General features: G+C 47.8%; 1 protein-coding gene across 1 annotated transcript in view; it reads right to left on the reverse strand.

The window, feature by feature from the left end:
• Nucleotides 1–22,014, reverse strand: part of LOC141182880 (uncharacterized) — a 47,222-nt gene that overhangs the window by 11,308 nt on the left and 13,900 nt on the right. The gene's annotated exons all lie outside the window — the stretch shown is intronic.

Consider the following 22,014-nt stretch of genomic DNA (forward strand, 5'->3'; position numbering starts at 1 on the left):
AACAGACAGAATAGAGCTTCACACATAGATTAGATAGATAGAAACATGTCAGTCACATATATAAGAAGTACAGTGACAGTGTTGCTTACTGTACTTGTCATTTAGTGTAAAGGATTTATTTAAAAAAATAATAGTGTTTTCATGCACCGTCTCTTTAAGAAAGCCGGCCGGCAATTCAGCATCTGTACCCGACAATTTAGAATAGAAAGAATAGAGAATCACACATAGATTAGATAGATAGAAACATGTCAGTCACATATATATGAAGTACAGTGACAGTGTTGATTACTGTACTTGTCATTTAGTGTTAAAATAAAGGATTTATTTAAAAAAAAATTGGCGTGGGGTTCCCCTTAATTTTAGGCTCTAGCGGAGGTTAAGCAGACAGCTGGGGCAGATGTTTGAAGCCTGGGAAGGGGGTAATACCCACGGAGCTTCCCAGGCTACTAATATCAGCCCCCAGCTGAATACCTAGCCTTTACTAGCTATTAAAATGGGGGAACCCCCCAAAAAAAATAACGTGGGGTCCCCCCTAATTTAATAGCTAGCACAGGCTAGGCAGACAGCTGGGGGCTGATATTAATAGCCCAGGAAGGGTGCCATGAATATTGGCCCCCTCCCAGGCTAGAATCGTCAGCCGCCCCAGAAATGGCGCATCCATAGGATGCGCCAATTCTGGCACTTAGCCTCGCTCTTCCACGCTGCCCTGGTGCGGTGGCAGGGGGTAATAGGGTTGGGGTTGATGTCAGCTTATAATGCCAGCTGACATCAAGCCCAGGTTGGTAATGGAGAGGCGTCTATAAGACACCCCCATTACTAACCCCATAGTCAAAGTTAAAAGAAAACACAAACACCCAGAATAAAGTCCTTTAATTGAAATAAAGACACAATTCTTTATTGTTCTAAATTAAACCATACTTACCATCACGCCCATTCCAGCTGAAGCCAACGATCTCCTGCAATAAAAGTAAAATAATAAAGCAACCTCATCCTTACCTTTCAATGGTTCCCAGGACAGCTCCAGCTCTGCTACATCGAGATGACAGGCTGGACCGCAGCAGAACGCTGCCATCCAGCCTGTCATCCCGCAGACACTGAGAAGCGCAGGCATGCTTGCGCTCCTCAGTGTCTCTCTGTGACGTCATCCAGATGAGCCGAGTTCATGTCCAATGAACTCAGCTCACCTCATGCACGTCACTGACAGCGTGGGAAAATTCTCACGCTGAAGTGCTGAGTGCAGGAGAATTTTCCCACGCTGTCAGTGACGTACATGAGGTGAGCTGAGTTCATTGGACATGACCTCGGCTCATCTGGATGCCGTCACAGCCAGACACTGAGGAGTGGAAGCATGCCTGCGCTTCTCAGTGTCTGCGGGATGACAGGATGGATGGCAGCGTTCTGCTGCGGTCCAGCCTGTCATCTCGATGTAGCAGAGCTGAAGCTGTCGTGGGAGCCATGGAAAGGTAAGGATGATGTTGCTTTATTATTTTACTTTTATTGCAGGAGATCGTTGGCTTCAGCTGGAATGGGCGTGACGGTAAGTATGGTTTAATTTAGAACAATAAAGAATTGTGTCTTTATTTCAATTAAAGGACTTTTTTCTGGGTGTTGTGTTTTTTTAAATACTTTACTAGAAATTCATGGTGGTCATGTCTAATATTGGCGTGACCCCATGAATTTCGGGCTTAGGGCCAGCTGATAATGCCAAGCTGGCCTTAACCCCTTTATTACCCAGTGAGCCACCGCACCAGGGCCCTGGATGAGTTGGGTACAGCGCCAGAAGATGGCGCTTCTATGAACGCGCCATTTTCTGGGGCGGCTGCGGACTGCAATTTGCAGCGGGGGTGGCCCAGAAAGCTTGGGTCTCCCTGCGCTGCGGATTCCAGCCCCCAGCTGCCTAGTTGTATCTGGCTGGGCACAAAAACAGGGCGAAGCCCCACGCATTTTTTTTTTAAATTATTTCATGAAATTCATGGAATAATTAAGAAAAAAAGGGCTTCCCTATATTGTTGTGTCCAACCAGGTACAAATAGGCAGCTGGTGGTTGGGGGCAGCCCGTTCCTGCCTGCTGTACCTGGCTGGACACAAATATAGTGCGAAGCCCCACGTCAATTTTTTTTTAATTATTTCATGAAATAATTTTTTTAAAAAAAGGGCTTCCCTATATTGTTGTGTCCGGCCAGGTACAAATAGGCAGCTGGTGGTTGGGGGCAGCCTGTTCCTGCCTGCTGTACCTGGCTGGACACAAATATAGGGCGAAGCCCCACGTCAATTTTTTTTAAAATAAATCCTTTATTTTAACACTAAATGACATTTGAGGAGTTAATAAAGATGCAGTCCCTAAATTATTATTTATTTTTTAATTAATTTTTCCCAAAACTTTTGACGTGGGCTTCGCCATATTTTTGTATGCAGCCAGGTACAGCATCCAGCTTCTATGAACGCGCCATTTTCCGGGGTGGCTGCGGACTGCAATTTTCAGCGGGGGGGGGGGGGCAGAAAGCTTGGGCCTCCCTGCGCTGCAGATTCCATCCCCCAGCTGCCTAGTTGTACCTGGCTGGACACAAAAATAGGGAGAAGCTTCACGTATTTTTTTTTTTTAATTATTTCATGAAATTCATGAAATAATTAAGAAAAAAAGGGCTTCCCTTTTTTTATATAGTGCGAAGCCCCACGTCAATTTTTTTAAATCATTTCAGGAAATTCATGAAATAATTAAAAAAAAAATTGATGTGGGGCTTCGCCCTATATTTGTGTCCAGTCAGGTACAGCAGGCAGGAACGGGCTGCCCCCAACCACCAGCTGCCTATTTGTACCTAGCCGGACACAACAATATAGGGAAGCCCTTTTTTCTTAATTATTCCATGAATTTCATGAATTTAAAAAAAAAAACGTGGAGCTTCGCCCTATTTTTGTGTCCAGCCAGGTACAACTAGGCAGCTGGGGGCTGGAATCTGCAGCGCAGGGAGGCCCAAGCTTTCTGGGCCCCACCCGCTGCAAATTGCAGTCCGCAGCCGCCCCGGAAAATGGCGCGTTCATAGAAGCGCCATCTTCTGGCGCTGTACCCAACTCATCCAGGGCCCTGGTGCGGTGGCTCACTGGGTAATAAAGGGGTTAAGGCCAGCTTGGCATTATCAGCTGGCCCTAAGCCCGAAATTCATGGGGGCACGCCAATATTAGACATGACCACCATGAATTTCTAGTAAAGTATTTAAAAAAAACACAAACACCCAGAAAAAAGTCCTTTAATTGAAATAAACACACAATTCTTTATTGTTCTAAATTAAACCATACTTACCATCACGCCCATTCCAGCTGAAGCCAACGATCTCCTGCAATAAAAGAAAAATAATAAACCAACCTCATCTTTACCTTTCCATGGCTCCCACGACGGCTCCAGCTCTGCTACATCGAGATGACAGGCTGGACCGCAGCAGAACGCTGCCATCCAGCCTGTCATCCCGCAGACACTGAGAAGCGCAGGCATACTTCCACTCCTCAGTGTCTGGCTGTGACGGCATTCCAGCCCCCAGCTGCCTTGTTGTACCTGGCTGGACACAAAAATAGGGCGAAGCTCCACGTATTTTTTTTTAATTATTTCATGAAATTCATGGAATAATTAAGAAAAAAAAGGGCTTCCCTATATTGTTGTGTCCGGCTAGGTACAAATAGGCAGCTGGTGGTTGGGGGCAGCCCGTTCCTGCCTGCTGTACCTGACTGGACACAAATATAGGGCGAAGCCCCACATAATTTTTTTTTAATTATTTCATGAATTTCCTGAAATAATTAAAAAAAAATTGACGTGGAGCTTTGCACTATATTTGGGTCCAGCCAGGTACAGCAGGCAGGAACGGGCTGCCCCCAACCACCAGCTGCCTATTTGTACCTGGTTGGACACAACAATATAGGGAAGCCCTTTTTTTCTTAATTATTCCATGAATTTCATGAAATAATTAAAAAAAAAAAAAAAAAAACGTGGAGCTTCTCCCTATTTTTGTGTCCAGCCAGGTACAACTAGGCAGCTGGGGGATGGAATCTGCAGCGCAGGGAGGCCCAAGCTTTCTGCTCCCCGCTGAAAATTGCAGTCCGCAGCCGCCCCGGAAAATGGCGCGTTCATAGAAGCTGGATGCTGTACCTGGCTGGCATACAAAAATATGGCGAAGCCCACGTCAAAAGTTTTGGGAAAAATTAATTAAAAAATAAATAATAATTTAGGGACTAAATAAAAAAAAATGGCGTGGGATCCCCCATAATTTTAGTCTCTAGCGGAGGTTAAGCAGACGGCTGGGGCAGATGTTTGAAGCCTGGAAGGGGGTAAAACCCACGGAGCTTCCCAGGCTGATATTAATAGCCCAGGAAGGGTGCCATGAATATTGGCCCCCTCCCAGGCTAGAAACACCAGTCGTCAGCCGCCCCAGAAATGGCGCATCCATAGGATGCGCCAACTCTGGCACTTAGCCTCGCTCTTCCACGCTGCCCTGGTGCGGTGGCAGGGGGTAATAGTGGTGGGGTTCATGTCAGCGCCAGCTGCCATGAAGCCCAGGTTAGTAATGATGGGCGTCTATAAGACACCCCCATTACTAACCTACAAAGTGTTAAAAAGAAAAAACACACTACACCCAGAAAAAAATAATTTATTTGAAATAAAACACACAATTTTATTTAATTCTTAGTTTACTAAAAATAATAGTTACCTGTCCACGTTCCTGCGCTGATCTCCCATGCACAGCTGTCACATCTGGAGATGGTGACAGCTGTGCATGGCTGCTGTAAGCTCACGCTGCCGGGAACACGTCCGCTCCCGGCAGCGGGAGCCACTGACTGAGGTCACCGGAGTGCATTCAGGCAGCGCAGCTCCGGAGACCTCCTTTACGGCACTGCTGTACCGTGGGAATTTCTCACGATACAGCAGGGCCGTAAAGGAGATAACCGGAGCAGCGCTGCCTGAACTCCGGTGAACCCTTACGGCCCCGTCATTCTAGCGGCGGCAGCGGTTCAGAGCGGTCACATTCTATGTGGCTGCTCTGAACTGGAGATCTTCGTGGGACACTCGTGGACTGCTACGGAGGGGTAAGGATAAGGTTGTGGTTTATTATTTTATATTTTATTACAGGAGATCGATGGCTTCGGGGAATTAGGTGTCTTGGTGAGTATAGGTGTAGTTTTTTATTTTTTACTTTATTTTAGGTGGCGATCGGCGGGGACAGGTAATGTATGAACTAATTTCTTTTAGGTAACCACTGGCCACCAATGACATGTATTTAACATTTATTGGGGACACAGTAGGGCAATTTAAATAGCAGGATCAGTCTGATGGGAACTACTGCTCCCATCGAGCTGATCCTGCTGGCAGGAGTGGACGGGGGACAGACATAGGCCGATGGGAGTAGTAGTGTCACATCGGCCTATGTCTGCCTGCACGCACAGACACCGCGCACACCCGCACAAACATCGCACACACACCCCGCACACATCGCACAGACACCGCACACACCCTAATCATGACGGGTCTGGGAGGTGAGGCTGACCTGTGCGGCCGTGGGAAAGTTCATGTGAGTTCATGCAGTCAAGCATGAACTCACATGAACCCTCTGAGGGCAACGCGGCGACTTCAAATGAACAGCTGATCGGCATCACCTGATACCTCAGCTGTTCATTTGAAATAACCGGCGGGAAAGCGCAGCACAGAACGGGAAAGCCGGCGGTGAAGTGTTTTCACTGCCGGCTTCCCCGCCCGGGTCCTTCACTCCCCGCTCCTTGGAGCTGCGCTCCCCGCCCGGTCCTAACTTACGATCGGGATGGGAGGTGGCGAGGGGAGCGGAGGATCGGGGTGGGAGGCTGCGGGGAAGCAGTATGGGGCTGTGTGATTGTTTAAAAGCCGGCGGCTTTATACCGCCCGCCGGCTTTTAAACAATCAGGAGAATTCTCCCCCGCTGGGATGGCATTCTGATGACAGGCTGGATCGCGCTGCCATCCAACTTGTCATCCTTCACAGACACTGCAGAGCGCAGGCATTATGGGAACTTCCGATTCCGGTATCCGATATTGTAAAAGTATCGGAATTAAGTATCGGAATTCCGATACCGCGAATATCGGCCGATACCCGATATTACAGTATCGGAATGCTCAACACTACACGTGACATGAGAAATAACTACTTCATGATGAGGACGACATCTTCATCTTCTACTACAGCTCCAGAAACATTTTTGGCCAGAGTCTGTCACTTACTACATCACCACCAGCCATCTATATGAATGTTTCCCGTCTTCCCCGGGCTCTACCATGTTAGATCTCATGACTGATTCACACACAGAAGTTTGAGGCTTTTATAAAAGCTTTTTTGTTTGCACAAACACCGCGGACAGAAATTACTTGATACCAAAGTCTCCATATACAGTTTTTTATGGGGTTTATTTCTGGACTCAGGCTTTCCTATATTACAAGAAATACACCAGAAAAAAATCAGATATTAAAATGTTTCAAAAGAAAACTGGCACCAACAATTCTTGTAAAAAGAAAGAAACTTGCAAAACGTATTAGGCCCATTGTTATTTCTTAAGAGGTTAAACATTTGTTTTTAAAAAAAAAATAACTCTTTAGGGCACCAGAACATAGATGTACACTGCAGAGATGGCACAGGTGCGTCTGCAACAGAAACCCTGGCAGTTTAACCACTTGCTGCTGTCAAAAGGAAACATGGCATCTAAGAAGGTTTGACAATGTTCGGCTCAATTCCCCTCCTCACCCAAGTACTCCATAGTAATAAGTTACCTTTTAACACCCCCATACACATTAGACTAAAGTTACATTAAAGCACTGATTTCAGTGGGGTTTAGTCGACTATACAATGTATTCGGGGCCTACGGACAGATGATGTCAGGGCAGGGAAGGATCTGGCATCCTGAATTTCAGAGGCTAATCCATTTGTTTTTCCTGTAGATAATCCTCGACTAGAGGAGTCTGGAGGCGACGCTCTCATACAAACCACAGGAAAGCTGGAATATTTGTGTGTATGGTAGAGTTGGGAGAGAAAGCCATCTGCCAAATGACCATTTAGGCAACACTTATCTCATATGTATGGAGTCGTTAGTATTACACTGACAGGCAGGGATAATACACGGCACTACAGTAGTACAGTGCATCACCGGAGCGATCAGAGGCTTGCATGTTGTATGATCACACTAATCAGTGTTGTTTAAAAAAAAGTTTAAAGTGAAAAAAATATCACAGTTTTATCAACAAGAAATATCAGTCACTATAGTGAAAACAGATTCACTGCGCAATGTTAGGTAAGTCACGTCCATAACAACAATAGCTATAAGTGGACCCCCCAACCTCAAAAGGAAAAAAAAAAATATATATATATATAGAGAACTCATATCTCCTGACTCTGCAAGCCTGGACCAGATGATGTGGAGATGAATGAGGAAGAACAATGTCCAAGGGTACGTGCCCACGATCAGGAATAGCAGAGTTTTGGATGCAGCTCACCTGCGCTGCGTATAAAACGCTACATTCCACATTACAAGCACAGTAGATGGGATTTATAGAAATCCCATGCCCAAGGTGCTTCTATTTGACGTTGCATAAACTCACCGGTGGTGCGGGTTTACGAGCCACAGCATGTTAATTTCTGTTGTGGAGACACTAGTCTCCGCAAACAGAAATTTCCACAATAGAATGTATTAGATGTGGTAAATCCGCATTGTTCAATGAACACATGCAGATTTAACTGCGTGATTGAATGCAGCGTATGAATGCATAATGCAGAAGAAGCAGTCAGGAACTTTCTGGTTACATGTAGCAGTACATAACTTTTGTTACAAGCCACAACAGTCCAGCAAACCATTATGGGAAGGCCCATCATCCCCTGTGTCACTACGGCCCCTGAGAGCTACTCTAAGCTCCCAGTTGATTTGTGAGGACCTCACTGGCTGAGGTCCATCGGTACAACTTCTTAGTAGTACTCTCTATGTCCATTCGATGACTGGCTTCCTCAGGGGCTGGGGTTATAATTAGTGTTGAGCATTCCGATACTGAAATATCGGGTATCGGCCGATATTCGCGGTATCGGAATTCCAATACTTAATTCCGATACTTTTACAATATCGTATACCGGAATCGGAAGTTCCCATAATGCAATGAGCCAGTTTCATTTTATTCAGCCAATGAGGATCCTAAGAAGTGTGGGCACATCCTGTTAGGCATGTAGGCATCTTAACTAATGGCATGGCTGTGATTGGCTGCTGAAATGATGTCATGATGCACTATAAAAGCCGCCGCCGCCATTTTGAGCTCACTCTGCTGTGAATTCAGTTAGGCATAGGACGCTGCTGTTCTGAGGGACAGTTTTAGCTACCTATTTGGTCTATTCTGCTTTACCCAAGCTACTTTATAAATCGCTGTGCCATGCAGCGCTAGTGCACAGTTCTCTGCGCTGTTCACGGCTGTCTGCAAGGTCTGTGTGTGTGTGTGAGTGCAGCTCACCCTGCAGTGTGTGCTTCAGCCACGTCTGGTTGTAGTGCACTCAGTGTGTGTCACTGCCTCATACATTGTCCTTTTTTGACAATTCATAATTTTTCCTGATATCTCCTATTAGTGTGGTGGTTCCATCCGTATTCAGCTAAATTGGTTCCAAACACACTATATAGGAGTAGTTAGAGGAGCCTTTCTGCAGCATTGCGCCCTGCAGCCCTAGCCAGATTAGTATTAGCCTATTTTTTGTAGCCTCATCTATTGCATTGTAGGTTACCTTCCTACATTGTAATAGCTACAAAAAGTTTGTGATACTATCGGTATTACATCTTTGGGCACATCCAGTGTCTTTTTGTGACAAAAAAAACTAAATAAAGTTCACCAAACACTCCACTTTACAGTTGTGTAGGCCACATTAGCTCATATTAAAGTCTAGTCCATACTTTATAAAATTAGTGTTTCTTATACATGTTAGCAGCTGTTCAGGAATAAGCTTACTAAGGCCTTAGTACTTTTCTGCCTATCTTTATCAGACTACCAAGATGAAGTAGGCAGGGAGTGGTCGTGGTCGTGGAGTTTCTGCAGGGAGAGGACGTGAGGATTCTGTGCCTGCAGGGAGAGGACGTGGGGATTCTGTGCCTGCTGCGGGCACCAGTGACTCAGCATCCCCCAGTTTTACCAGGGAACAGTCCTTTATGCGCAGCTTTGTAGGAGCTAGCCGTACCCCACTACTGCGAGAGGACCAAATTGAAGCCGTTGTCGGATGGATGGCAGCTAACGCATCGACTTCAATTAGTTCCAGATCCCCTCAGGTCCAGAGCACTGAAGAGCACCCATCTGTCTCTTCACCACCTGCCAAATTGCCCAGGCAGTCAGAGAGCCCTGGACAGGAGCCATCTCTACTTCTGTTCTCTGAATCTCTTGGCTTGGAAAGAGGGGGCCAGCCAAGCAGAATTCGAGAATTTGAAGAAGAGGTAGTATGCAGTGATGCGCAACCGTTTTGTCTCTCTGAATCTGAAGAGGCGGGTGGGCCAGTGCCTATGGTCAGCAGCACACCTCAGTATGCATCTGATGATGAGACTCAGGTGCCTCTTTCTGGTGCGTACTGTGCTGTCGAGACTACCCAGGAGAAGCAGTTGTTTGAAGAGGGTGGTGTAGATGATGAGGTCCTTGACCCATCATGGTGTGAGGGACAGGAAGGTGGTGGGAGCAGCTCTGAGGAAGAGATTCCCCAAACAGCCCAAAAAGGAGGGATAGGGAGGGGGCAGACTTGGTTGCCTGTAGCCTCCACTTAGGCACCCATTAGGAGCATGGCTCTTCCAAAATCCAAAGCGGACGCTCCCAAGACTTGCAGTGCCTGGTCCTTTTTTGACACAGTTGCAGATGACATTTGCTTTGTCAAATGCAAGCAGTGTAATCAGAAGGTGAAAAGAGGGAAAAGTGTCAGTAACCTCAATACCACAAATATGTGGAAACATGTGCGGACCAAGCACGTGGTGGAGTTACAAAAACACACTGAAGACCTAGGCCAACCTACAGTGCCACCTAATACCTCTTCAGCTCGTGTTGTAGCCTCTTCCTCCAGCTCACACACAGCTGGTTCGGCTTCCTCACAGGATCGCCATGGAAGAATCTCTGGCACTGTTGTACAGAGACACAGTGTAATTCCACCCACAGCACCACTTTCCCTGTCATCCTCACACTCCCAGGCCAGTCTACAGCCATCGTTAGCACAGGCATGGGAGAAAAGGCGCCCATACTCGGCAAACCACCCCCGAGCACAGGCTCTGAATGCTGGCATTGCTAAACTACTGGCCCTTGAAATGCTATCATTCAGGCTGGTGGAGACTGACACCTTCCGTAACTTTATGGCATTGGCAGTCCCACAATACAACGTGCCCAGCCGCTTTTATTTCAGCAGGCAAGCCGTCCCTGCCCTGCAACATCATGTGGAGGGAAAAATTAAACATGCGCTACAAAACGCCGTCAGTAGCAAGGTCCACCTGACCACCGATGCGTGGACCAGTAAGCATGGACAGGGACGATACCTTTCCCTCACTGCCCATTGGGTAAATGTTGTGGAGCCGGGTACAGATCTTGAGAGTGGCGCTGTACGTGTTCTGCCAACTCCAAGGACTGCAGGAATCCAGTCTGTACACATTGACTCCTCCTCATACTCCAGTTCCTCTGAATCAGCGCTGCAGGAGCCGTCACGGTCTACCTCCACATCGACCCGTGAACGGTAACCTGTTATTATGACCGATATGAGCACAGCTGTGGCCAAACGTCAACAGGCCGTATTAAAATTAATTTCTTTGGGGAATCGAAGCCACACAGCACAGGAGCTCTGGAATGCCATCAAGCAGTAGAGCGACGTGTGGTTTGTGCCAGCGAATCTCCAGCCAGGCATGGTAGTGTGTGACAATGGCCGAAATCTGGTGGCAGCTCTGGGCCTAGGCAACTTCACTCACATCCCATGTCTGGCACATGTGCTCAACTTGGTTGTGCAGAGTTTTTTGAGGGACTATCCGGATCTTGATGCACTGCTTCACAAGGTCCGCATAGAGTGCGCTCACTTGCGGCGTTCCAGCAACGCAAGATCAGGCATTGCAGCTCTGCAGCGCCGATTACGTCTTACGGAACATCGCATCATATGTGACCTACCCACCAGGTGGAATTCAACGTTACATATGTTGGAGAGGTTGTGTGAGCAGCAGGCAGCAGTAATGGAGTACCAGCTGCAGCAGGCGCAAAAAAGTCGCAGTGCGCGCCGTTCACACTTCACCACCACTGAGTGGGCCTCTTTGAAGGACATTTGCCACGTTTTGCATGCCTTCGATTATTCCAAAAGGATGGCGAGTGCAGATGATGCACTAGTCAGCATGACTATCCCCCTTATCTGCCTGCTTGAAAAAACACTGCAAGCACTAAGGGACAAGGTTTTGGAAGTGGAGGATGAGGAGTCACAAATGCCATCTGATTCTCTACAGTCTGCGCAACGTGGTTCCTCACAAAGACCTAGGCAGGGGACACTTTGTGAGGAGGATGAGGAGGAGTCAATGGATGAGGAAGACATCTGTCCAGAGGAGGGAGGTACACAATGCTCTAGTAGTCAGTATCTAGAGCGAGGGTGGGGTGATGCAGAGCAGGCAGAGATCACGCCTCAAGCAGGGGACAGCGTTTCTTGGCCAGTTGGCAGTCTGCAGCACATGGTTGATTTCATGCTGCAGTGCCTGAGAAATGACCGCCGCATCGCCCACATTCTCAACACGGCTGATTATTGGGTGTCCACCCTCCTAGATCCTCGCTACCGGGACAACTTACAAAGCCTCATAACTAGTGTTGAGCATTCCGATACTGTAATATCGGGTATCGGCCGATATTCGCGGTATCGGAATTCCGATACTTAATTCCGATACTTTTACAATATCGGATACCGGAATCGGAAGTTCCCATAATGCCTGCGCTCTGCAGTGTCTGTGAAGGATGACAAGTTGGATGGCAGCACGATCCAGCCTGTCATCAGAATGCCATCCCAGCGGGGGAGAATTCTCCTGATTGTTTAAAAGCCGGCGGGCGGTATAAAGCCGCCGGCTTTTAAACAATCACACAGCCCCATACTGCTTCCCCGCAGCCTCCCACCCCGATCCTCCGCTCCCCTCGCCACCTCCCATCCCGATCGTAAGTTAGGACCGGGCGGGGAGCGCAGCTCCAAGGAGCGGGGAGCGAAGGACCCGGGCGGGGAAGCCGGCAGTGAAAAGACTTCACCGCCGGCTTTCCCGTTCTGTGCTGCGCTTTCCCGCCGGTTATTTCAAATGAACAGCTGAGGTATCAGCTGATGCCGATCAGCTGTTCATTTGAAGTAGCCGCGGTGCCCTCAGAGGGTTCATGTGAGTTCATGCTTGACTGCATGAACTCACATGAACTTTCCCACGGCCGCACAGGTCAGCCTCACCTCCCAGACGATCAGACCGTCATGATTAGTGTGTGTGCGGGGTGTGTGCGCGATGTTTGTGCGGGTGTGCGCGGTGTCTGTGCGATGTGTGCGGGTGTGTGCGGTGTCTGTGCGATGTGTGCGGGTGTGTGCGGTGTGTGTGCGGGTGTGTGCGTGCAGGCAGACATAGGCCGATGTGACACTACTACTCCCATCGGCCTATGTCTGTCCCCCGTCCACTCCTGCCAGCAGGATCAGCTCGATGGGAGCAGTAGTTCCCATCAGACTGATCCTGCTATTTAAATTGCCCTACTGTGTCCCCAATAAATGTTAAATACATGTCATTGGTGGCCAGTGGTTACCTAAAAGAAATTAGTTCATACATTACCTGTCCCCGCCGATCGCCACCTAAAATAAAGTAAAAAATAAAAAACTACACCTATACTCACCTAGACACCTAATTCCCCGAAGCCATCGATCTCCTGTAATAAAATATAAAATAATAAACCACAACCTTATCCTTACCCCTCCGTAGCAGTCCACGAGTGTCCCACGAAGATCTCCAGTTCAGAGCAGCCACATAGAATGTGACCGCTCTGAACCGCTGCCGCCGCTAGAATGACGGGGCCGTAAGGGTTCACCGGAGTTCAGGCAGCGCTGCTCCGGTTAGCTCCTTTACGGCCCTGCTGTATCGTGAGAAATTCCCACGGTACAGCAGTGCCGTAAAGGAGGTCTCCGGAGCTGCGCTGCCTGAATGCACTCCGGTGACCTCAGTCAGTGGCTCCCGCTGCCGGGAGCGGACGTGTTCCCGGCAGCGTGAGCTTACAGCAGCCATGCACAGCTGTCACCATCTCCAGATGTGACAGCTGTGCATGGGAGATCAGCGCAGGAACGTGGACAGGTAACTATTATTTTTAGTAAACTAAGAATTAAATAAAATTGTGTGTTTTATTTCAAATAAATTATTTTTTTCTGGGTGTAGTGTGTTTTTTCTTTTTAACACTTTGTAGGTTAGTAATGGGGGTGTCTTATAGACGCCCATCATTACTAACCTGGGCTTCATGGCAGCTGGCGCTGACATGAACCCCACCACTATTACCCCCTGCCACCGCACCAGGGCAGCGTGGAAGAGCGAGGCTAAGTGCCAGAGTTGGCGCATCCTATGGATGCGCCATTTCTGGGGCGGCTGACGACTGGTGTTTCTAGCCTGGGAGGGGGCCAATATTCATGGCACCCTTCCTGGGCTATTAATATCAGCCCCCAGCTGTCTGCCTAGCCTTTGCTAGCTATTAAAATAGGGGGGACCCCACGTCATTTTTTTGGGGGGGGTCCCCCATTTTAATAGCTAGTAAAGGCTAGGTATTCAGCTGGGGGCTGATATTAGTAGCCTGGGAAGCTCCGTGGGTTTTACCCCCTTCCCAGGCTTCAAACATCTGCCCCAGCCGTCTGCTTAACCTCCGCTAGAGACTAAAATTATGGGGGATCCCACGCCATTTTTTTTTAAAATAAATCCATTATTTTAACACTAAATGACATTTGAGGAGTTAATAAAGATGCAGTCCTTAAATTATTATTTATTTTTTAATTAATTTTTCCCAAAACTTTTGACGTGGGCTTCGCCATATTTTTGTATGCCAGCCAGGTACAGCATCCAGCTTCTATGAACGCGCCATTTCCCGGGGCGGCTGCGGACTGCAATTTTCAGCGGGGGGCAGAAAGCTTGGGCCTCCCTGCGCTGCAGATTCCATCCCCCAGCTGCCTAGTTGTACCTGGCTGGACACAAAAATAGGGAGAAGCTCCACGTTTTTTTTTTTTTAATTATTTCATGAAATTCATGGAATAATTAAGAAAAAAAGGGCTTCCCTATATTGTTGTGTCCAACCAGGTACAAATAGGCAGCTGGTGGTTGGGGGCAGCCCGTTCCTGCCTGCTGTACCTGGCTGGACCCAAATATAGTGCAAAGCCCCACGTCAATTTTTTTTTAATTATTTCAGGAAATTCATGAAATAATTAAAAAAAAATTATGTGGGGCTTCGCCCTATATTTGTGTCCAGTCAGGTACAGCAGGCAGGAACGGGCTGCCCCCAACCACCAGCTGCCTATTTGTACCTAGCCGGACACAACAATATAGGGAAGCCCTTTTTTTCTTAATTATTCCATGAATTTCATGAAATAATTAAAAAAAAAAATACGTGGGGCTTCGCCCTATTTTTGTGTCCAGCCAGGTACAACAAGGCAGCTGGGGGCTGGAATCCGCAGCGCAGGGAGGCCCAAGCTTTCTGGGCCCCACCCGCTGCAAATTGCAGTCCGCAGCCGCCCCGGAAAATGGCGCGTTCATAGAAGCGCCATCTTCTGGCGCTGTACCCAACTCATCCAGGGCCCTGGTGCGGTGGCTCACTGGGTAATAAAGGGGTTAAGGCCAGCTTGGCATTATCAGCTGGCCCTAAGCCCGAAATTCATGGGGTCACGCCAATATTAGACATGACCACCATGAATTTCTAGTAAAGTATTTAAAAAAAACACAAACACCCAGAAAAAAGTCCTTTAATTGAAATAAAGACACAATTCTTTATTGTTCTAAATTAAACCATACTTACAGTCACGCCCATTCCAGCTGAAGCCAACGATCTCCTGCAATAAAAGTAAAATAATAAACCAACCTCATCCTTACCTTTCCATGGTTCCCAGGACAGCTTCAGCTCTGCTACATCGAGATGACAGGCTGGACCGCAGCAGAACGCTGCCATCCATCCTGTCATCCCGCAGACACTGAGAAGCGCAGGCATGCTTGCGCTCCTCAGTGTCTCGCTGTGACGGCATCCAGATGAGCCGAGGTCATGTCCAATGAACTCAGCTCACCTCATGCACGTCACTGACAGCGTGGGAAAATTCTCCTGCACTCAGCGCTTCAGCGTGAGAATTTTCCCACGCTGTCAGTGACGTGCATGAGGTGCGCCGAGTTCATTGGACATGACCTCACCTCATGCACGTCACTGACAGCGTGGGAAAATTCTCACGCTGAAGCGCTGAGTGCAGGAGAATTCTCCCACGCTGTCAGTGACGTACATGAGGTGAGCCGAGTTCATTGTCGGCTCATCTGGATGCCGTCACAGCCAGACACTGAGGAGTGGAAGTATGCCTGCGCTTCTCAGTGTCTGCGGGATGACAGGCTGGATGGCAGCGTTCTGCTGCGGTCCAGCCTGTCATCTCGATGTAGCAGAGCTGGAGCCGTCGTGGGAGCCATGGAAAGGTAAGGATGAGGTTGCTTTATTATTTTTCTTTTATTGCAGGAGATCGTTGGCTTCAGCTGGAATGGGCGTGATGGTAAGTATGGTTTAATTTAGAACAATAAAGAATTGTGTGTTTATTTCAATTAAAGGACTTTTTTCTGGGTGTTTGTGTTTTTTTTAAATACTTTACTAGAAATTCATGGTGGTCATGTCTAATATTGGCGTGACCCCATGAATTTCGGGCTTAGGGCCAGCTGATAATGCCAAGCTGGCCTTAACCCCTTTATTACCCAGTGAGCCACCGCACCAGGGCCCTGGATGAGTTGGGTACAGCGCCAGAAGATGGCGCTTCTATGAACGCGCCATTTTCCGGGGCGACTGCGGACTGCAATTTGCAGCGGGTGGGGCCCAGAAAGCTTGGGCCTCCCTGCGCTGCAGATTCCAGCCCCCAGCTGCCTAGCTGTACCTGGCTGGACACAAAAATAGGGCGAAGCTCCACGTTTTTTTTTTTTTAAATTCATGAAATTCATGAAATAATTAAGAAAAAAAGGGCGTCCCTATATTGTTGTGTCCAACCAGGTACAAATAGGCAGCTGGTGGTTGGGGGCAGCCCGTTCCTGCCTGCTGTACCTGACTGGACACAAATATAGGGCGAAGCCCCACATCAATTTTTTTTAATTATTTCATGAATTTCCTGAAATGATTTAAAAAAAATTGACGTGAAGCTTCTCCCTATTTTTGTGTCCAGCCAGGTACAACTAGGCAGCTGGGGGATGGAATCTGCAGCGCAGGGAGGCCCAAGCTTTCTGCCCCCCCCCCCCCCCCGCTGAAAATTGCAGTCCGCAGCCACCCCGGAAAATGGCGCGTTCATAGAAGCTGGATGCTGTACCTGGCTGGCATACAAAAATATGGCGAAGCCCACGTCAAAAGTTTTGGGAAAAATTAATTAAAAAATAAATAATAATTTAGGGACTGCATCTTTATTAACTCCTCAAATGTCATTTAGTGTTAAAATAAAGGATTTATTTTAAAAAAAATTGACGTGGGGCTTCGCCCTATATTTGTGTCCAGCCAGGTACAGCAGGCAGGAACAGGCTGCCCCCAACCACCAGCTGCCTATTTGTACCTGGCCGGACACAACAATATAGGGAAGCCCTTTTTTAAAAAAATTATTTCATGAAATAATTAAAAAAAAATTGACGTGGGGCTTCGCACTATATTTGTGTCCAGCCAGGTACAGCAGGCAGGAATGGGCTGCCCCCAACCACCAGCTGCCTATTTGTACCTGGTTGGACACAACAATATAGGGAAGCCCTTTTTTTCTTAATTATTCCATGAATTTCATGAAATAATTAAAAAAAAAAATGCGTGGGGCTTCGCCCTATTTTTGTGCCCAGCCAGATACAACTAGGCAGCTGGGGGCTGGAATCCGCAGCGCAGGGAGACCCAAGCTTTCTGGGCCACCCCCGCTGCAAATTGCAGTCCGCAGCCGCCCCAGAAAATGGCGCGTTCATAGAAGCGCCATCTTCTGGCGCTGTACCCAACTCATCCAGGGCCCTGGTGCGGTGGCTCACTGGGTAATAAAGGGGTTAAGGCCAGCTTGGCATTATCAGCTGGCCCTAAGCCCGAAATTCATGGGGTCACGCCAATATTAGACATGACCACCATGAATTTCTAGTAAAGTATTTAAAAAAACACAACACCCAGAAAAAAGTCCTTTAATTGAAATAAACACACAATTCTTTATTGTTCTAAATTAAACCATACTTACAGTCACGCCCATTCCAGCTGAAGCCAACGATCTCCTGCAATAAAAGTAAAATAATAAAGCAACATCATCCTTACCTTTCCATGGCTCCCACGACAGCTTCAGCTCTGCTACATCGAGATGACAGGCTGGACCGCAGCAGAACGCTGCCATCCTGCCTGTCATCCCGCAGACACTGAGAAGCGCAGGCATACTTCCACTCCTCAGTGTCTGGCTGTGACGGCATCCAGATGAGCCGAGGTCATGTCCAATGAACTCAGCTCACCTCATGTACGTCACTGACAGCGTGGAAAAATTCTCCTGCACTCAGCACTTCAGCGTGAGAATTTTCCCACGCTGTCAGTGACGTGCATGAGGTGAGCTGAGTTCATTGGACATGACCTCACCTCATGTATGTCACTGACAGCGTGGGAGAATTCTCACGCTGAAGCGCTGAGTGCAGGAGAATTTTCCCACGCTGTCAGTGAAGTGCATGAGGTGAGCTGAGTTCATTGGACATGAACTCGGCTCATCTGGATGACGTCACAGAGAGACACTGAGGAGCGCAAGCATGCCTGCGCTTCTCAGTGTCTGCGGGATGACAGGCTGGATGGCAGAGTTCTGCTGCGGTCCAGCCTGTCATCTCGATGTAGCAGAGCTGAAGCTGTCGTGGGAACCATGGAAAGGTAAGGATGAGGTTGCTTTATTACTTTACTTTTATTGCAGGAGATCGTTGGCTTCAGCTGGAATGGGCGTGATGGTAAGTATGGTTTAATTTAGAACAATAAAGAATTGTGTCTTTATTTCAATTAAAGGACTTTATTCTGGGTGTTTGTGTTTTCTTTTAACTTTGACTATGGGGTTAGTAATGGGGGTGTCTTATAGACGCCTCTCCATTACTAACCTGGGCTTGATGTCAGCTGGCATTATAAGCTGACATCAACCCCAACCCTATTACCCCCTGCCACCGCACCAGGGCAGCGTGGAAGAGCGAGGCTAAGTGCCAGAATTGGCGCATCCTATGGATGCGCCATTTCTGGGGCGGCTGACGGCTGGTGTTTCTAGCCTGGGAGGGGGCCAATATTCATGGCACCCTTCCTGGGCTATTAATATCAGCCCCCAGCTGTCTGCCTAGCCTGTGCTAGCTATTAAATTAGGGGGGACCCCACGTTATTTTTTTTGGGGGGGTCCCCCATTTTAATAGCTAGTAAAGGCTAGGTATTCAGCTGGGGGCTGATATTAGTAGCCTGGGAAGCTCCATGGGTATTACCCCCTTCCCAGGCTTCAAACATTTGCCCCAGCTGTCTGCTTAACCTCCGCTAGAGCCTAGAATTAAGGGGAACCCCACGCCAATTTTTTTTTAAATAAATCCTTTATTTTAACACTAAATGACAAGTACAGTAATCAACACTGTCACTGTACTTCATATATATGTGACTGACATGTTTCTATCTATCTAATCTATGTGTGAAGCTCTATTCTGTCTGTTATAAATTGTCGGGTACCGCTGCTGAATTGCCGGCCGGCTTTCTTAAAGAGACGGTGCACGAAAACACTAATATTTTTTTTAATAAATCCTTTACACTAAATGACAAGTACAGTAAGCAACACTGTCACTGTACTTCATATATATGTGACTGACATGTTTCTATCTATCTAATCTATGTGTGATTCTCTATTCTTTCTATTCTAAATTGTCGGGTACAGATGCTGAATTGCCGGCCGGCTTTCTTAAAGAGACGGTGCTTGAAAACACTATTATTTTTTTAAATAAATCCTTTACACTAAATGACAAGTACAGTAAGCAACACTGTCACTGTACTTCTTATATATGTGACTGACATGTTTCTATCTATCTAATCTATGTGTGATTCTCTATTCTTTCTATTCCAAATTGTCGGGTACCGCTGCTGAATTGCCGGCCGGCTTTTTTAAAGAGACGGTGCACGAAAACACTAATATTTTTTTTAATAAATCCTTTACACTAAATGACAAGTACAGTAAGCAACACTGTCACTGTACTTCATATATATGTGACTGACATGTTTCTATCTATCTAATCTATGTGTGAAGCTCTATTCTTTCTGTTGTAAATTGTCGGGTACCGGTGTATGCCGCTGATGAATTGCCGGCTTTTCATGTCATTCTACATTATTCTTAGTTGTTTTCCTTCATGTAGAATTAACCTACAAGGAAAGAAAGGGTTTATTTTCATTCCGATATTTGTGTCCCATTGACTTGCATTGGTTTCCGGTATCGGAATCGGCGATATCCGATACTTTTTGGGTATCGGCCGATCCAATCCGATACGATATTTCCTGATATCGGAAGGTATCGCTCAACACTACTCATAACACCATTGAACCGGGAGCGTAAAATGCGGGAGTACCAAGACGCACTGGTGCATTCCATCATGTTCTCCATTCCAACCGAGAGCAGTGCTGCTAGTGCTTTACAAAGCAGCTCAGTGCTTCGAGGCAGTGGAGGAAGCTCTGCACAAAGAGGGAGCAGAAGCAGAGCCTCAGCACAAGGCAAGACCAGTATGGCCCAAATGTGGCAAAGTTTTGTGTCCCCACCGCCACAAATGTCTACACCATCACAGACGGCTCCAGTCAGCAGGAGGCAACGTTTTCGTCAGATGGTGACAGACTACATGTCTTGCCCTCTCAGTGTACTCCCAGACGGCTCTTCTCCCTTCAAGTTTTGGGTCTGTAAGCTGGATACATGGCCAGAGCTTAGTCAGTATGCATTGGAGGTGCTAGCTTGCCCTGCTGCTAGTGTATTATCGGAACGCGTCTTTAGTGCCGCAGGTGGTGTACTAACAGACCGTCACATGCGACTATCCTCCGATAACGTTGACCGGCTTACTTTTCTCAAAATGAACAAGGCCTGGATCTCTCATGAATTTGCCAGTCCTCTTCCAGAATAAGTAATTGGTTGGCAACAGTATCCAGGTCTCCTGTTGTGTTCATGTTTCTACCACCTGAACTGTAATCCCTGAGCTCCAACACCGCCAGTTGGCGCTCAGAAGTGCCGTCTGCACAGTCAACACTTGCTGCCGGGTTATTGGGGCTCAGTAACGTCAGCTGTACCCCTGCTGTGCGGATGTCAATTTCTCCTGCTCTGTCCTCATTCACACTACTACAAATTTTAAAGTTGCTCCAATTACACCTCTGGCTCCTCTGTTTTCAGTATTATCCCTGAGCTCCAACACCGCCAGTTGGCGCTCAGAAGTGCCGTCTGCACAGTCAACACTGGCTACCGTGTTATTGGGGTTCAGTAACGTCAGCTGTTCCCCTGCTGTGCGTACGTCAATTTCTCCTGCTCTGTCCACAATCACACTACTACAGATTTTAAAGTTGCTCAAATTACTCCTCTGGCTCCTCTGTTTTCAGTATTATCCCTGAGCTCCAACACCGCCAGTTGGCGCTCAGAAGTGCCGTCTGCACAGTTAACACTGGCTGCCGTGTTATTGGGGTTCAGTAACGTCAGCTGTACCCCTGCTGTGCGGACGTCAATTTCTCCTGCTCTGTCCTCATTCACACTACTACAAATTTTAAAGTTGCTCCAATTACACCTCTGGCTCCTCTGTTTTTAGTATTTACCCTGGGCTCCAATACCGCTAGTTGCTGCTCAGAAGTGCCGTCTGCACAGTCAACACTTGCTCCAGTGTTATTGGGGTTCAGTAACGTCAGCTGATCCCCAGCTGTGTGTCCGGCAAATTCTCCTGCTTTGTCCACATCCACTGTACTACTGATTTAAAACTTGCTCCAATTACACCTCTGGCTCCTCTGTTTTTAGTATTTACCCTGGGCTCCAATACCGCTAGTTGCTGCTCAGAAGTGCCGTCTGCACAGTCAACGCTTGCTCCAGTGTTATTGGGGTTCAGTAACGTCAGCTGATCCCCAGCTGTGTGTCCGGCAATTTCTCCTGCTCTGTCCACATTCACGCTACTACAGATTTTAAAGTTGCTCCAATTACGCCTCTGGCTCCACTCTGTTTTTATTATTTACCCTGGGTTCCAGCTGTTTCCCAGCAGTGTCTTTGGCACGGGTACTCCCTCCTGCCCAGCCTGGTTCCAGCACGCCAGCTGTTTCCGGGTAGTGTCAACGTCACTTTGCCTCCAATGCATTGTCCTGTCGTGTTGCGGTCGGGTTAGCCGACTCTATGGTGCCTGCAGTTTAGGTGACTCCTATGTGGGCTGCGGGATCTGGCAATGAAGGCTGGTTCCATAGTGCCAATAGGACAAGCACCCCCTGTAGGACTGTGGGTTTTGGTAACTGCGGCCGGCTTGCGGCCTTGAAACTTTTTTTTACATGGGTACCTTCTGCTACCCCTCCGGGTTCCAGTACCGTCAGCTGGTTCTTGGCAGTGCCTTTGGCTTAGGTGCCTCCTTCTCGGTATCCAAGTTCCACCAACGTCTGCTGGTCCTTGGTACTGCTTTCTGGCACAGGTACCTCCTGCTTAGTAACCGAGTTCCAGTACCGTCAGCTGGTCTTCGGTAGTTCCATTGGCTCTTGTACCTTCTGCTACCCATCCGGGTTCCAGTACCGTCAGCTGGTCCTCGTTAGTTCCATTTGCTCTTGTACCTTCTACTACCCATCCGGGTTCCAGTACCGTCAGCT

Source organism: Phyllobates terribilis, unplaced genomic scaffold (assembly GCF_046119375.1).
Source record: "Phyllobates terribilis strain yellow unplaced genomic scaffold, ASM4611937v1 Scaffold_36__1_contigs__length_13169755, whole genome shotgun sequence".
NCBI classification, from domain to species: Eukaryota; Metazoa; Chordata; class Amphibia; order Anura; family Dendrobatidae; genus Phyllobates; species Phyllobates terribilis.